At 43.0% G+C, this 17972-nt stretch overlaps 2 protein-coding genes across 4 annotated transcripts in view; one reads left to right on the forward strand and one right to left on the reverse strand.

Annotated features, from left to right (window-relative positions):
- Positions 1–17972, reverse strand: part of CCDC174 (coiled-coil domain containing 174) — a 336009-nt gene that overhangs the window by 33094 nt on the left and 284943 nt on the right. The window lies entirely within an intron of this gene.
- The window catches only part of GRIP2 (glutamate receptor interacting protein 2), a 258051-nt gene that overhangs the window by 14899 nt on the left and 225180 nt on the right, over positions 1–17972 (forward strand). The window lies entirely within an intron of this gene.

The following is a 17972-nucleotide window of genomic DNA, read 5'->3' on the forward strand; positions in this document are numbered from 1 at the left end:
CTGCTGGGTTGCATGATTAGCAGAAAATTAGATCTTTCAATGGGTTCCATGTTTTTTGTGATACGCATGTGATGTGTAGAATAACTAAAATAGAATAACTGCTAAAAATAATGTGAATTTTCTTTTGTTCATGTACCCATAAACATTTTGATCTTGCAAATGTTATAGTGTGCATAACTTTAAATCAGTTGAACTATTCTGCTATTTAAAATATCATAGTTTTTCTTGTGCTTACCATATCAGAAATAATTCAGTCATGTGGAAAGGTTTTTTTGTTATCAGGTTGTCTTAGGACTATCTTTCAGTGCCACGTTGAGTCTATTCCATTTTAATACATTGCTTTACAGAGCCCTTTTGTCCAAACCTACAATGACATGATCTATTATACTGGCACTTAATGATCAGTAAAGAAATTTGGCTGTGTAGCTGTCACTTAAGTAGTGTGCAGTTGAAATGGTACAGCTGAAGGGCTGTTACATCTGTCCACTGTGTGTGGTGTATTTAATGTATTTCTGCATGTGACACTTCTGCTTTACAGTGTGTCCAGGCTTTGTCAGAGATGAGGACTTGCTCACACGGAGCTCAGGAATTTATGGGCTGCTGTTTGTAGGCAATACTCATTATACAGGCTACTGCTTTGAAACCAAATGTAAAAATAGAGGTTCTGACCCTCCAGTGAAGTGTGGTGAGGAATTAGGATTGCATGAAGGCTGTGGTGGTAATGCTTAAGGGATAATGCTGACTTATCAACCTGATGGAACAGCTGAGCAAATCCTGCTAGACTTTGATGGGGTCTTTTATCACTCATTAATATGCTGATGGGGATTTGGCACCCATTGAGTGAGTAATAACTCACTCAGTGCACCCGAGCACTGTGCTCACTGCTCCCCTCTTTGCTGCTGTCACACTGCTCTGACTTTGGGCTGCTGCTTTTGATCCCATACTTCAGCAGTCTGAAAATGTAACTCTGATTGAGAAGTCCTGCACAACCTGGGGGTGAAGCCACAAAGGTTTTATGGAATGACTCCAAAGCTTCATTGAGATTTGATTAAAGACAGAGATTAATCATTATTTTGCTTTTTGAAGTGATCTACCAGATTTTTCAACATGAATGTGCTCTTATATCTGCAGGCTTTGGCTCTATGAAACTGAATGGACACTGTGGCTTCTGCTCTCTTGTTTATGTTAGTACTCTGTGGGGATTCTTGTGAAGAAGTTTTATTAGCAATATTGAGTGATGATGCTCAGTGCTGACAAAAGCATCAGCTGCAGTGGTTTGGCATGCTTTTCCTTTAGAGCTGCCAAGATTGGAAAGTGTGGGGGGAAACCTTTCAGGATGCTGAAGACCTTGATGGAAACCATGAATTGTGGTAGCCAGGAAAATTTCAGCGTGAGAAGAATTGCCAGATCTGTCTGGAATCAGGCCATGCTTGATGTTCTCCAAACCTGTTGGTGTTTCTATGGACACATGCCAAATGTAGTGGGAAAACACGTGGGAAATTCCCAAGAAATGAAAGTGGTGTTTGAAACTGCTCCAGAGCTGTGATTGCAATGACTGACCCAGAGATCCTCTGATGCTCGGGGTTGCACTGAGAGGAAGATTGCTCAGGTTAAATAAGGGTGTGTGACCAGTCTGAGGTGAACTATTTACTGTGCCCTTTTTTCATTTATTTGTCTCTTCTAAGTAGACATAAGTGGCAGAGCTGCTTGGTGGTAGGCAAAAGAAGGCTGTCCACCAGGGCATGAGCTCTGTGCCAGGTTCTCTTTCTATGGCTAAGACTGTGTAGGCCTTCCTACAAGTGTCCCATTTTACTGACTGTTTTGTTAATTATTAGACTTCATTATAACAGAATAAAAGTATTTATTTTGAAAATGAAATTAACTTAAAGGTGTAAATATAGTAGGATAATTATAGGGGTAGAGCTCTACTGAATTTGCCTCTTTGTAGACAAGCCCCAAGACAGTGAACCAGGCATTTCTAGAGCTCTGCATCACATAAATGGAACCATTTCTTTTAAAAGTCAGACTTAACCCTTGACATTCAGAGCAGTGATCTATGTGCAGAATGCTTAGATCTTCTAGAGAAAAATCTCTTTTCTAGAGGAAAGGGAAAACTTTTTCCCCATGATGGTCTCTTTAAAGGCCACAAGTGAATGTTAGTGATGATTCCATGTGTATGGGAACTGCTCCTGCATTCATGTCTTGTGCCAAAGACAGTTACAACATCTAAATGTCTATTTGTATTCCTGAAAGGAGTATAGCTACTGTGTATTGACACTGGTGTAACTGGGAGTGGAACATGGGCAACATTTGATTGAGAAAATAAATCCCATGCTGATGGTCTCTGTTGGAAATGGGAGCATCTCTTCTGCAGTGCTTGGTCTGGGTGAACCACACAGTGGAATGGAACATTCCCTCTTGGAAGGGTCTGGGTTTTGTCCAGTTATTCTTGGTCTTGTTCTGTGTTCTGTTCATTGAGAGAAAAATGTAGTGAAACTTTTCATTTAAAATTGGAATAGAATTTTTGTCTGCTTGTTTTGTCAAAAGAATGAATTACCTTTTTATTTTCTCCGATTTTCCTCCTCCTCTGTCTTTAGAAAATAAAGGGATTCAAATAAGTTTGTGAAATTTATTTGTTTTAGCAATTATGGTGATTTCCCTGTTACTGACTCTCCCCCTCATTAATGTTAGATGAACTTGGCATCTAGTAATTACTGGCTTTCACTTTTCAGCCAAAACTATTTTCTGGCTTCAGCAAAATTTGCTGATTTCACTGAGAGTGTTGGGAGAGCTGCTTTCCACTGGGAAATTAGTTCAAACCTTTTCCTCTGACAGCTCCAGGTATATGGTATCAAGACCACTCAGCATTTAAGGAGAAGGGTTATCATGGTATTTGAGCTCAAGGAAATGCAGTGCATTAGGATGGGGTTAGATCCATGTCTTATCTGCATTAAGTGGAGGTGTCAGTGACCCTGCCAGCTAAGCTTCTGTGTCTTGATGAGTAGAGACCTCTTGCTGAGGCCACAAAATAAATTCAATGTTACATTCTTCAAGTTGTCTATAAAGTAAGACAATTTTTTGCTTAATGACTTCATTTCCACAGTGAACAAAGCACTAGAGAGCTTTTGTTTTGGCAATTATATTAACATTGGCTGCTGCTTTGTTGCCAGTCAGAGGCTTTTCAAGGTATTTATTTGGATTACAGGTGTTGTTGCCTTTTCTTGTACACGTGATACTGTTAGTCATCCTGGTGACATTTCATTCATCTGTACAAAGAAATAAAAGTCCCAGCTCACATTTGAGTATTGCCTCATACAGCCCAAGAGGGGAGCTGCTACTTACATAAAGCCTGAGAGATCTCACTTGGGTCCCATGGGATGAGGCTGAGATTAGCCCCTGGATTTTTTTTCCTTCTGTCTTTTTATTTATAAAAATTTAAAAATTCCCTCTTTGTTCTCAATGCAAAGTTGAGCTGAATGTACAGAGTCTGTGCACAGAAGACTCCAGTCTTATCTTTGGTCCCAGTTTGATGACAGCTGTAACCACAGGAGCACGGTATAGACTGTAGGGTTGGGAGTGGAGGGCTTGTCCTCATTTGCATCCCCTTGCAGCAGAGGCCTTGGAGATTTAGCAACAAATGAGATGCAAAGAAACAAGGAGAAAAATAAGATAATAAGGCAAACTGTCAGGTAGTGTGACAGTTTTGCAGAAATTAGTGATGCTAAGTTGCTCTCTTCTTACTTGGTACCAATGTGCTTTTCTGGTTCAGTTTTTCTATGTGTGTTCAGGAAATGATGATGATTCCAGGAGTGGGGGCTTCCTCATTAAAACTATCTTGCCCAGATGCATAGCTTCTGATTATTGGAAGTCGGAAATTCCCTGGGGCTGTCAGAGTGGGATGAATTTAGTGAAGACTTGGGAGGATATGTTAGTATTCATAGCAGCTTGTCTCAGGGCTATGTGTTAATCCTGAGCAGAGGGTACAGTTGGGAATGAATATTTTGTTTCTAGATTAAATGTTCTTTTGTGTTCTTTCATCTTGAAATAGGAGGTGGTCAATCTCAATACTGTACATGGAGTCATGTCTGTCAAAACACCCTCACAAACTTCCCCTTTGAGGTTAGAGGGCAGGTAGGTCTGTGTGAGGTGGGGTGGTGCTGTCTCAGTCGTCTTCCTCTTGGGAACATCATCTTTTCAGCCTTCCTCCATCTCTGGTTCTCTCCTTAACGTTGTGGAGGTTCCTTCTCAGCTGGAAGGTGGCTGCAGGTAAAATTCTTGGGCCCTGTCCCTGCAGAGAGCTGAGCCTGGTGTGCTGCCTCCAGGTTGTTTCAAACAAAAGCAAAGTTCAGGTGTGCTGCAAATCCCATGGCAGGCATTTAGATGAGATATTGATGCTGTGAGCATGCTCCAGCTCACTGGCCATGCTTTGCTACTCCAAAATCTTTCACAGACTTTGTGTCCTTTGCACCCTACCCAGACACCTTGTGCAGAAGCAGCTGGCTGCATAAAATAGCTGCCTTGCTCCCCTACAGATCAGGCTGCAGCCCAGTGGTAACTGCAGCAATTCCAGTGTGGCTGGGACTTACTGATGGGTTGGTTGGTATTGGGGATTGAGCCACAGGCCCTTTGGTCCTGTGCCTGTGTTCCTGACTGAGCACAGGGCTTGCAGCAAAATAATTTTATCATTTAGTTTCTCAGAGTGATGGGGTATTTTTCTCATTTGAGATTAGTGGGACTGAGGGGTTCTGTGCCACTCTGAAAACCTCTGCATGCCCCAGTCTTTGTGTCTGCAGAACATGGGTAATGGCTACATATTAAAAGGTTTTGATGCTCAGAACAAAACAAATATGGAAGTGCAGTTATTAAGTGTAACTTCATGGCTGTCTTCCTCTGCTTAGTATCTTCATATTCATAATGATACCAATTGTGCCAAATATTTGAACAAAAATGAGGTAGAAAACATCTTTCTGGCACAGGGTTGCAAATCTATTGCAGCATAGAGCTGGACAGAACAAGAAGTTCTGTTTATGTGGATAAAAGTTTCCCTGTACAGTAATGAACTGTGCTGTGAGCTTACCAGCTATTTAATCTAGTTTCCATCCGTTACACCAAGTGATAATCCTCTAGCAAATTCAGTGCTGTTAGCAGCATTTCTGTCAGCCTGGCTCTGGCTGCACATCTAGGCAACCTGCCTTTGAGGAATTTCAAAATTTGCTCTAGTCAGTCATGCTGCCTCCTCAGCCTCTGGAGACTGCATTTCACATGGAACAGAAAACTGAACTGTCTTGCTTCTGTAATTGTATTTATTCTGCTTTTCCTCCACCCACCACCTGCCAAGGCTATTTGGCCATGTCTAGAGAAGGCTCCTGGGTTGTTTTCTTGGAATATCCATTGTAATTGGCTTTTTGGTGTATCCTGTCCTACTTTAATATAATTCCTTCACTGTTACTGCGCTTATACAGGGACTTGTTAGTAAGTGGGTGAGGGGATCAGAAAGCAAAACATGTGCAGATCAGGCTGGGGTGCTGCTTTCTCCAGGGCTTGCTGGCTGTAGGGTGTGCTTGCCTGGGGATGAGCTGTACAGCCCCATGTGCCTGTGGCTCCCAGAGCCAGGCTTGCTCTCTGGTGAGCCCTGTGCTGCCGTGGCAGCTGGGCCTGCCCTGCTCCTTGGGGCTGCCCCTGCCAAGGGTCACTACTGCCTGGGGAGGTTCAGTGACAGGCAGTACTGCAGTGAATGCCATCCAGTTTCTGTCTCTGAATAATTAACAGGGAGAGTGGCTTTTGGCCAGGGAGCGCTGTCCTCTGCCACCCATCTGCTTCCCTGCTGTTGCTTGGAGCAGCTGCTTGTCTCCAGGGGCGAAGGGCAGGCAGGAATCTTCGTTGTCTTGCTGCTGACACACTTAGTGAGATTTAAGTCCTTGGGGTGCTGTTTTTCTGTGCTTCTCTTTTGTGCAAATTCACACTATGGTTTTTAATTGCAAGCTGTGATGGTAATTCTTGGTTTCAATGCTGTGGTGGAGGGCACAGAGGTGGGAGTGAGGGACAGGGACTGGAGGAGTGCAGAGTGAGGGAAGGGGCTTGTTTCTCTGTTATCTCCCTCTGCAGCTGTGAGCTTCTCATAGAAATGCAGCTCCAGCACAGCTGGCTGTAGGCTGGAAGTGCTGCTCAGCAGTGTGCAGGGAGAGCAGTGCTGCATTGCTCTGCAGGCAGATCCCCCATGCTCAGGTGCGATGGACATGCTGGCAAAGCCCCCATGGAGAAAGGGGAGGCCTGATCAGCACTGTGTAAAGCAAAACCACTGACAGAGCAGCCCTGCACTGGAGGAGCAGGTGATGATGGCAGTGGGTGAGGCCTCTGCAGTTCCAAAAGAGCTGAGGAATTCCCTGTGTATATGACCATGTGCAAGTTTTTTAATGTGACTCTAACTCTAGAGTGAATTGGCTCTAGAGGCTTTTCACAGCCCCTCAGTATGGTAGGATAATGTAATATTCTTATTAGCTGTGGCCCTATACAGTGGGCTAGTCCTGCATTTGACCTGTTGAACTTGAACACCAAGTAAGTGACGGCCAGGAAGACACCCCTAAAGTTGTGACAGCTTTTCAAACTCATGTCAGAGCACTGTACTCCACTGCAAACTCTTCCCCATCTACAGCTTTTCTCATTTAGTTTCCTGCTGAAGCCCAGCAGATTTCCTGGGATGAGTCACTGCTCTGAGCCAGTGTGACAGTCGGTGTGTGACTCCCATCTACCTGTCACCTCCTCAGCCTGCCACTAACCAGCTGGGTGGGTTAGCCACTGATGACCTATTTAACTCATTTTGACACAATGAGTTAGTCAGGCTCACAAGTCAGAGTTAAATAGACCTTATCAGACAACACTCAAACTTTGATTTCTGCTGTGGGAGTATTGCTGATGGTGTTTTGGGGAGCATTTTGTGAGTAAAAGAGTAGAGGTCCATGAAGAAATTTTTTAAAAATGTGTTTCCCTCTTTTTTATTCATAAAAATTTGAATGAAAAACAGCATTTGGGGATGGATAGGGGGAGTAGGAAAACTTATTTATGCAGCAGAGTAAGCAAGAAGATGGAGGTACACTGGTGCCATGACTGGATGGAGGTATTGGGAAGTGCAGCTCTCCTCTAGTGTATAATATTCACATGTCACTGCATGAGAAGACAGACACAAATCTACCCATCCTCCACAAAAAATCCTTGTGGAAAGATATTCTTTTCCCAGGAGGTGTTTGTTTCTGACCAAGAGAACAATTCCATCTTCCTGGCTGGCTGTGGTGACCCAGCACTGGGAGGGACCTCTGGGTCTACTTTCCCTGCAAGTGAGATGTTAAAGAACCAATCATCCAGGATAATCCTGTTTCAGGAGCTCATTGATTTTTAGCAGAGAGAAGTGAGTTAAAATGATGAGTCTCTGACCTATTTGAAAATGAACAACCTCCTCAGTGCCATTAGGATCTGGTAGTAGATCATCCTGGACCAGAGCTGGTAAAAGGGGATTCAAGGTTCTCCTTGTGCCTGCTGTTGCTCTACACTGTGTGTGGCTGCTGTTTGGCTCATTTTTTTTTTTATGGATGAAGAAGCAGCACACCTTGTATATAAAAAGCCAACAACTTCTTGTGAGTGTACTTGAAATTTAAGTCTAATCCTTATTAGTCCTGCTGTAATTGTTACAGACAAGGAAAGGGTGCTATGCTGTTGCTGAGATGTGGCAGTGCTGGATAGCTGGAGCATTTGGAGCTGCTGTAAAGCACCTCTCCCATTAGAGATGCCCTTGCCTGGGGATATCTGACTTGAACAGCAGGGAATTTACCTGCAAAATTTCCTCTTGGCAAACTCGTGCCTGCCCAGGCTGAGGAGCTGCTTGCTTGTTCTGGGCTTTAGGCTGCCACAGGAGATGTGGAGATCTGAGGTAGCCTCCTTTGTAAAATACTCTGGGATTCATCTTCGAGAGGTGATGGACAAAATGTAAAATTTTAATTTTAAAATTTAATAATACTTTAACGGGGTTTTTTTGCTTCTTGCATTGTAGACCAACAGAGAGCCCATGGTTACTTGCTCTCTCACTATTTAAATGCCAGTTCTTTCCTGTCTCTGGTACCTGCACAGGGCTTTGGTTTAATGAAGTGGAAGTCTGGTGCTGAAATGTCTTCTCTGTTTTGTGCCAAGCCTTGACTTTGGGAGTTCAGTCAGTGTTGTGTGCAGATATGATCAATAAAGCTGCTAGTGATGTACTTTGCTATTAAGTCTTATTTCATTGATTTACAGAGTACCAGGAACTAGGGGAATAGCATGGTTAATTAAGTTAATTGGATTGTAAGGTCCACAGGGATTGTGCCTTTCTTTGTATTCTCTGAAGCACCTCGGACACCTCTGATCACTATAAAATAATGACTTTTTCTTTTCAAATGCTGGCAGTTTGAACTATTTAGTGGCTTTAAAACTACATGCATTTCAAGGCAATGAGTTTCTACATGGGCCATGGAGATTTGGCTTTGCAGCCTTTGGCTTTAGAGGCCCAGGTAGAAATGGAGAAATAGACTTTTAATAGAATTTAGCTAAGTAGTCCCAAGGAATCTGGAGCTTTGTATTTGTTTGCCAACAACTTGTGGAGTTGTTACCCATGCTCTTAGCAAAAAGTCTGTGGGGCAACTTCTAGTGTGTTTGTGTTTTATATCTTGGACTTACAACTAATTCTAATTATAGTCTTCTTCCATCCAGTAAGATATATGAAGAAATAATAGATCAGGCTCTAGATAGATTTATTCTGTAGCATCCATTTTTCAGGAAAGTAAACAGATCTCCCCCTGTCTTAAATGGAAATTTATTCTGGGTATATGAAGTCAAGTCTTGCACAGAGGTATTCTTCTGCAGATTTTATTTCATTGAATTTATAGCTTCTCTTCTTCTCCAAGGGAATTGGAGTCTTAAACCTTCCATTATAGGTCTGTAATTTATGTTTTCAAAATTCAATGATTGTTATCTCTCAGTGTTTTTATGAAGCTCTGCTGTGGAGGTGCTCAGATAAGGTTGTATATTAAATATTGGCCAATTTGCTAGGAGCAGAACTGGGATTATAAATTACCAGAAACAGCCTCAGTCAGCATGAGCTGGTTCTTGTGTTAATGTCTTTAACTTCCTTTGAAGAATTAGGGAAGATGAGCTGTAGAAAGACAGACTGGATGAAGCTATGATGTGGCGGCTGGAAAAATGTTCTTGTGTTACTTGGGCAGTGATGAATTGTCACTATCCACAAACCCCTGGCATCTTTTGAGGGTCTGGTAAAAGTCAACCCTTCTTTTAATAACTTCCTGAAGAGAAAGAGAATATGCTCATTAAATTTTTAAGATGGCAGCAAGTTGAAAGATGTTGCAAAAACACTGGTGAGGAGAGCATGGGCTTGATCTCTTGAGACATCCTCAGGAAAATACTGATCTCCATGACTTTATAGGAAAAGTAAGGTATGGAGGATACGTGAAGACTGCTTTTGTTCTTTGTATAAATTAGAAATTCTTTTATTTAGGAAAAAGGGGGATGGAGGGAGAAATCACTTCTGTGCTGCTTGGCAATGCAGCCATCGAGAGAAGAAAGTTACTGAAACTGGATTTACTTAGTAATGTGTTTTGAAACTGTACTTGTCCTTTAAAGGTTTAAATTTAGACCTGAGCTATCTATGCCTTCTTTTCCACTCTTTTTCGGGACGTTCTGTGATTATTTTCCATGTTTACAGTTCCACAGGGACCAAGTACTCATCTGAAGCTGGAATTTAAACACTTGTCTTTGGTGTGTGTGGGTTTTTTTTTTAGGTTGATGTTGGTTTTTGGTGGCTCTTTTGTTTGGTTATTTTTTGTGTGTTTTGGTTTATCTTTTTCCCCCCCAGAAGTTTAACATATTGTAAAATAGGACATATCCCCAAATCCAGTTGTGAGAGCAACTTGCCATTTTTCCTCTTTGTTTGATGGTAATTTTTCTTACTGTTGTTTTTCAAAATGAAACAAAGTATCATATAAAATTCTACTATTTCCATAATGCTACCTGTGATGATATAAATATAACTGAGCCACTTCCCCTCTTGCCCCATCTATCTGTCTTGTCAGGAAAACATTAAATCCTAACTCTTGCTTGCCCAACTTGTGTGTACTATTCTGCTGCATATGGATATGAAGCTGTCTGTGTAAAATGAATTTTGATGTGAGAAATTTCAGGTTTTTTTGTTATTAAATAGAAATCAAAGATTTAGTGTCCTTTTCTTTTTCCTTGGGGGGGAGGGAAATCTTTCTTTACAAAAATACCTTCCTTATAAAAGTGCCAACATGGTTTTTCCAGGAGTAATTTCTGTATGTGGTTGGTACAAAATCAGAAGTACCTAAGCAATACCTGCCCTGATAGTAACTGAACTATGTGAGGACAGCTTTTCTGAGGCATCCAAGTGTTGCATGCCTGGAAGGAGGAATTGTTGTTATGTGTTTGTGGTTATTTGTATGGTTGGGTTTTTCTCTATATGTAGATGTGTGTTTTAAAATCTTGCCTGCAGACATCTGTGTTTGCAGAAGCAGCTGTCACTTGAATGAAGGACTGTCTCCTTGTCTGCTGTGCCTGATGTAGGCGTAATCTTACAGTCACCAGTGCCAAAATTATTGGCAGCAGTGTGATTAGATGGAGGCCAGTGGAGGTGCAAGCAGTGCAGGGCACCTTGCTCTCTTTTGTGTGGTCATCCCTGTGGACAGAGGGTGCTGGTGTGGATCTGCCAAGTGTTTCTGCAAGGCCTCTCCATCTTCTCCCCCATCTTGCTTTGAATTCCCATTTTCCAGGATTATTCCAGGTGCTACAAGAAGCTCCTATAAGAAGCTGGGAGTATCTGCTTTATCGGCTCTTTCCAATGTTAGTAAAACTCTTTTTCTCTTTAATTTTCACTGTCTGGTTGTTACAGGCTCTCAAATTAGTTTAGAGAGCTTGTGGTATGTGTGGAGCTGAAGCAGGGCAGGGGAAGCAATGCTTCTGGAGGAGAGGATGAGGGCTTGCCCAGGGCTCCACTGTGGACAGAGAGTTTCCACATCTCTAAACCCCCTGGAATACAAATCTGGTATGGAACAAGGAATTTTTGCCGGGTCTTCTGGTGTAAGTCTTTTAGAGCCTAAAGAATTGCATTATTCAGGCTGTAGTCTTGCATTTTTACATGTGGAGCTGAACAGACCTGTTCCTTCTTCCCAGCCTACTGAGTCCTCTGGGAGGCTGCTGCTTTTCCCTCTCTCAATAACTGATGGTGGGGTATATATAAAATTATATATAATGGCCATATTAAAGCACTTCTGTGAGCAGCATAAGTGTTACCTGCCAGCTTCTCCCAGTGGTGCAGTGCTGGTGTGGGCACTGCATTACCTGTGTGAGTACTGCAAGATTTCTGTTGAAATCCTGAAATCCTCTCTCTCTGCCAACAGTGATGGCTGCCATCACAATAAATGTATCTCTGTTTTAACCACCTACACCCTGGAATGCCATTGCTGCTACAGATCTCTCTGCATTCAGCTGCTGCTCAAATGGCAGCATGGTTGTGGGCTGAGATGTCCTGAGTTTCTCTTGCCTGCAGAAGGAGTCACCACTGAAAAACTCACAATGGAATTGCACAATGACAGTGCTTACCTGCAAATATTTGTGTGAGAGGAACAAATATCAGTGCTGGAGAAGGAGGAGAGACCACAGCAAACGAGATGAGCAGAAATGCTGGTGCTGATCTTTTTGGTCAGGACCAGAAGCTGCACTAGGCAAAATGCCATTGTCAGTGAGTAATGAGGGAAACCCCAAGACATCTGGAGGAGTAATGCTGAAGTGCTTCTGGAGGAGAAAGACTGACAGATGGACTTAAGGGCAAAGTACTTGTGAGAGCTCGTGGGCAGAGAGAGACTCAGAAGCTGAACCTGGTGGAGGGATGTGAGGTCAGTTAGGCACCTTTGTTCTGTGAATCCCTAACTCCCCTTACCTCCATCCTGAACACATGCAGCAGTGAGCCTCTGGAAGCTGTCATTTTGTGTTATCTATATGTGGAGGCTGTTTCAGGCAAAGCACCAGCAATCCATCCAAAAAAACAAACAAAAAAACCCCAACAAACCAAAAAACCAAGAGAAAAGGGAATAGTAAAGCACCTTCGAACTGCTCCAAGTGCTGCCTCTGCAGTGGATACATTTTCCAGCAGCACAAATCACTGCATTGCAAAAAGCAAACCAAACAGGGGAGCACCTGAGTACTAAAATGAACTCTGAAATGCAAAATAAATCCTTGCAAGCAGCTCAGCAACAGCTCATTTAATTCTCAGGTTGGTTCTGCTTGGGTTTTGGTTTTCTTTTTTTTTTTTTTTTGGTTTTGGGGAAGGAATGAAACAAGATTTAAGCATTAAAAGCCTTGAAGTAGACTTTCCCCATTATGAGAGTTCTTTTGCAGCAATCTACTAAAGTATGCTAGGAAGATTTTGGTGTAAAACGAGGGAATAACAGTTTGAGGCTGTTTGAATTGGCTGGGAGACTGAGCAGTGCGATGTGTCTCTCTTGATGTGGGGTTGCAAAGACTTCTCAGGGCATTTGTCCCTTTTGCGCCTGGCACCTCCTTGGTCTCATCTTCCAGTGAATGTTTCAGTCCTCCCTGTCCACAGTCTCATCTAACCCATCACGGGAGCATTTGTCATCCCTGAGGTGAGTAGAAGAGCACAGCAGCCCACCCTGCAGGGATCAAGCCTTTGCTTGTCCAGAGCCACTGTGACTCAAGAGAGGTGCTGGCCAGATTCTCACTGATCTGCCTGTGCACTTACTCTGGGTATCTGGCAGGTCACAGTGGACTTAAGAGCTCACCTATCTTCTGCTCTTGGCTTGGTGATGCTGGAGTACCTAATGTGAATCACTTTGTTATTATCAAGGTTGATATGGACCTCTGTAGGGGGATAGAATATAAGAAAATAAAGATAGTGTAGAAAGTAATCTTACCCCTAAGGAGTTGCAGCTGGGCCAATTAGCAAAGATTGGGAACAGGCCTGACTTTAACAGGCCACAGGTGTAAGCAATGAGAAGATGCTATAAAAGGGCTGATTGGTTGGTTGAGAAGGGAGCTGGAGTCAGTTGGCTGCTTTGTGGAGAAGAAGGAGCCAGTGCTCTTAGGAGCTGCCCACAAGAAACACCAAGAAAGAATGAAACTTTTGTGATAAGGAGACAACAGCATGGAACCCCTGCAATAAGACCTCTTCTGGTGAGTTTTTTCATTTTGATGGCTTCTTGTCTGCTAAGACCTTATGCTATCTTTATTGGTGCCCCAAACCTCTGATGGACATTGTGACCTGAAAGAAGAGGCTGTATAACTTTCTCTAGAGCTTCAAAACTGTGACTTGCCGAAATGAGGCAATAGAAGACCAAATCTGGATAAGAATACAAGAAAATAAATGCAAACTGCTGGCTTTATCTTATGATGAAAAGATGCAGGAGTACCTTTTAGGAAGAGGGTTACAGTTTGTTAATTTGGCTTTGTAAATGCGATGATTTAGTTATTCTGGCCTCCAAAATGCACCACCCTGCCCTGCCTCCTTACCCAAATAAGAATTGTATAACTCCTAAACTGTTGAGAAATACAGTTACAGCTCAGGTCAGAGGCAAGCAGAAAGAATGTGCAGGAGTCCCCTTTGCTGATTTTGAGGCAAAAGAGAATGGAACTAGAGATTTGGATAAAAGTGAAATTTGAGTTGTTCTTCAGTGGAGGTTGTGATTAGTGATTCAGATATTCCAGTCAGTCCATTAAATCTTAACCTTACTTATCGAGTCCTCAGAGATCTCACTTCCAAAGCAGAAGGCCTGTGCTGGTGGCTAAGGGCAGAGAGAAAGGAATGATGGAAACATTTGGTGTCCCACAATGGAGCAGTGTCTGGGCTGGCTGGCAGATTGCCTCTTTCATCTTTGTTGGCCTACTCAAAAGACCAGCTAGCTGGTGTAAATCCCTGCTGTGCTGGCTCTTAAAGATCTTCATTTAGGGTAGTCCCTTCTGCCCCTATTTCCTCCAGCATGCTGCAGGCATTAGTTTAATAGAAATAAAAATTGATTAGTGTGGTCCCTAGTGAATCTTTCAGGGGTTTGGCAGCAACTGCAAATAATGTGTGTGCAGCTGTTTAGTGAAGGGGTGAGATGGCTGTTATTCCTCTTAAAAATTGATCAGTGCTATTCCTGGGTATTGATCTGAGCCTCCTGGACAGAAGAGGAGCCAGCCCTGTCCAAGGGCACATGGATGGCACTTCTTGAGGAGGCTGGGAAAACAGCTCACTTTCTGGGACAAGAAAACTTATTCTTTATCCCATCTTGTATTTTAACCTTTTTTTCTAACAGCTTTCCCTACAGTCATGCTTATGGGTTTCGGTTATAGGAGTCCCCAGTGTTTAGCACTTGGTGGAAGCTGTAAATGACACTGTGGCTGAACAGATCTAGCACATGTCCATGTTCTGCATTTGCTTAGGGGAAGCACAGTGCATCCCCCAGGCATAATTCCCACTGTAATGGCTGCAGGCAGGATGACAATGCAGCAAGGAGCTTTTCTTTAGCTCATTCCTGTATCCTGTTTAGTTGGTCTGTGATAAATGGATTGATGAAAGTCTATATTGGCTGACTGGGAAAAGCAGTGTCTTTACAGGTGGCTCCAGTCCTTGTCATCCTTTCCTGTTGCTCTTCTGAAGGGGCAGCAGCCTTGAAGGGAGAGTCAGTGCTGGTGCCATCTTTAGTACGGCTTGGAAGCAGTTTTTCATTGCTGTCTGGTACCTCCTGCAGAAGGCTGCAGCAAAATAATCCTTGCTTGAGAATCTCTTGGGGCTTTCATGACTGTTAATTATTAATTCCCCGCTTTTCAGTTTTTTTGGGGTGTATGGTGGAGTTTTTTTTTGCACAAATCTCAGTCCCTTGCCATCTTCACATCCTGTCGAAGATTATTTAATGACATACAAATATCTGCACAGAACAGGGCTGCTGGCTTTTGGGTGATGACTGTATTAGCTGTGCTGCTGACAGCTCCTTGCATTTTGTGCTGGAGGAACGCTTAAACAATGAAATAAGCCCCTGGGGAAAGAGGTAGGAAGGCTGCTGTTTGATATTTAAGGCTTGATTGCACAAGGAGGGCATGAAAAAATCAAGCCCCTTGGGAAGGTGCCAGGCACGAGGCCCACACAGAAGAGGATGCTGGAGATGCCTGGATCGTGTGCTGGCTGCCCCATCACTCTGTTGGGTGCCTTTGCAGTGACTGTGAGCGTGACCCCTGGGTGACACTGCAGGAATGGAATTGCTGTTAATTGCAGCAGTCTGGTCCCTGGTTGTGGCTTGCTGGATTTCCTGAGAGATTTGCTTTACTAGATCAGGCTTCTGGAGGAGTTAAACACAACAACCCATGGTAGGTGGTATCTGAAATAGCTAATCTAGGTATGTCAAGATATATATTGTGTTCATCTGTTGAACCTCTTATTTGGACCAGTGGGTGATGGTCACTCCGTACCAGAAAACGTATTTCAGCATTAGTGAGTATTCAGAGGATGGAAGAAGAATTAATGACATGATTAAGCTTTTCTGATGTGAAAGAAAGAACAGACAGGGAACCTAGCCCAAAAAAGACATAAATAAGAAAAGGTATCAGTAAATGTGTACCAAAATGGTACATATTTACTGTGTAATGTGTACATTACAGACACAGCCAGTCTGGGGAAGAACAAATAACATTTTAGTGGTAAAATAATTTCAGAATTTCTAGGTACTAGTTTTACCATAAATTATAAAATAAAAAAAACTCCTAGAAAAATAAATATGAAAGCATGACTTCTACTATAAATATGTGTGTAAATACTGGAATTCAGGCATTCATTATGTTTAAACTGAATTGGGTCTGCCCAGCATGCTGGGTCCAATTTCTAACATTGCTTGCTTCCCAGTATTTTTGCAGTGTCCTATTACCAACGCATTTTTCAAAGCAGTGGGATGCAGCTTATAGGTAGGATGTGGGGAGCTGGAGAGATTTGTCCAGTTGCAAAGCTGTAACAGGACCAGATTTCTGATGGTTTAGTAGACCATATGGTCTTCGTTGCAGGGATGAGAGACCCCCTTTACAGCCAGAAGCTTTGCAGCTTCTGGGATTTTTGTGCAAGGAGGTTTTGCTCTTTTTGTGATCTGGGGACAGGTTTTGGCTGGAGTAGTTTGAGGTGGTGTGGAAACTCATTATTTTCTGATCTGCTGCTCTCAGGCTGTGAGTTTTCTTTTTCTTCCCTTCTACAGAGCTTGGGTTTGGAAATGTCTCCTCACTGAAATAAAAAGTGATCTTGAAACTTTATGGCAGGTTCATCATTTCTCAGCGTATGACTGCTATAATAGTCATCAAAGCACTAAGGAAACTGTGGCAGCTTTACTTTACTCTAACTCCTACTAGTCACTGAACTGTAATCCTAGTTTTACAGCAGCATAAAAAGTGTCATTAAGCTGATCATAAATCACTTGCTTTGCTGGGAAAGCTGTTAGGACAATTCTGGTCCCACAGAGGAGGTGCTTGGTTTGTGATGACAAGTTATAATGTAGCTGTGAAAAAAAAATAACCCAGTGCAGTGCAAGCAAGATATTGGTGTTGGCTGGGAGGGGTCAGTCCTGGCAAACCTGGAGCTGAAAAGAAGCAATTTAATGAAAGTGGGTGTGTTTGAGTCTTTGGTGGGCTTTGCTCTTTCTGGGTGTCTCTGGGATGTCTTCTGCCAGGAATGGGGTAACTCACCTGGTGCTGCCTTCATGGAGCAGTGTGCTTCAGTGGCCACTTGATTTTTCCATGTACAAAACTGCATTTCTACCCTCCTGTCACTCTGCTCTTGGTACAGAATAAGATGTTTCAGGTGCATGCTGAAGCTGTGCAGAGTTCACCACATCTCCTGGAGCCACTGCTGCAGGACTGAGCAGTGCTGTGCAACTTGCCTGCCACATGGCTGTCTTATCTGTCATCTCTGTGTGACCCCTTTAGTACTGAAAATTGCAATGCTAAAAGCTACCAATTAGACAAATGGTGTGTTCAGAGCTGGCAATTGATTTGAAGTAGATGATTTTATGCTCACAAATTCACAGCCTTTTCAAATTGTCTTAACAAATAGCAGTGTTCTCTCCATTCAGCCTTCTGCAGTATAGGGGATGGTTTGTGACCTCCATCCCGTGTGCCTGGCCCAGAAATGGCAGCTGCTTGCTGAGTTCTGTTGGGCAAACCTGTCTGAAGATCCAGAATTAAGTAAATCATATGTGGATTAAAATAACCTGCCAGCTCCAGGATGTGGAGGAAAAGGAGGGTTTTGGTTTTTTTCCTCATGGCTCAAGTCTATTAGACAGGGCTGCTGGAGTGCTAGACACTTTGCTTTCATCCCAGTTCATCTTTCTCTGTGCCTGAGATACTCTGCTTCATTTAAAACAGGGCTTCAAATCGGTTTTTGCTAAATTGCTGCAAAATCCTGTGTGGATGCTATTCAGTTGATTTAATCTTGGTTTATGTTGATTTAGTTTCTTGCCAACTTTTGCTAAATCCATTTGAGGCAGAGTTAAATCAACTTATGAGTGTCCTTGCAATTTAATTAAATCGACTGATGTAGCTAATGTAACTGATTGTAATTAAATGCAAGCAGCTTTTATATAAAGACAAGCCCTGAGGGGGTTCAGGAAATCCCATCTCATGTTCCCATTAGCCCCTACAAGGAGTTTGCTCACAGTTTACCATCTCTGCCTCTGATCCTTGTCCCACAGCAGAACTTTGCTGTGCCCTGTATTTGCAATAAACTCCATCTCTGATGGCTCAGCTTCATGGCTCTGCCCCACTGCTGCCATCCCTTCCTTGGCTGACCATGTGCCCACAGCCTGGTGGAGAATGGCACTGCCTTGCTTGCTGCCCTAGATGAATAATAACCCGCTCAGGTGGTCATTATGAAGTTGGTCACTATGAATTCAGTC

Source organism: Zonotrichia albicollis, chromosome 12 (assembly GCF_047830755.1).
Source record: "Zonotrichia albicollis isolate bZonAlb1 chromosome 12, bZonAlb1.hap1, whole genome shotgun sequence".
Classification (NCBI taxonomy): Eukaryota; Metazoa; Chordata; class Aves; order Passeriformes; family Passerellidae; genus Zonotrichia; species Zonotrichia albicollis.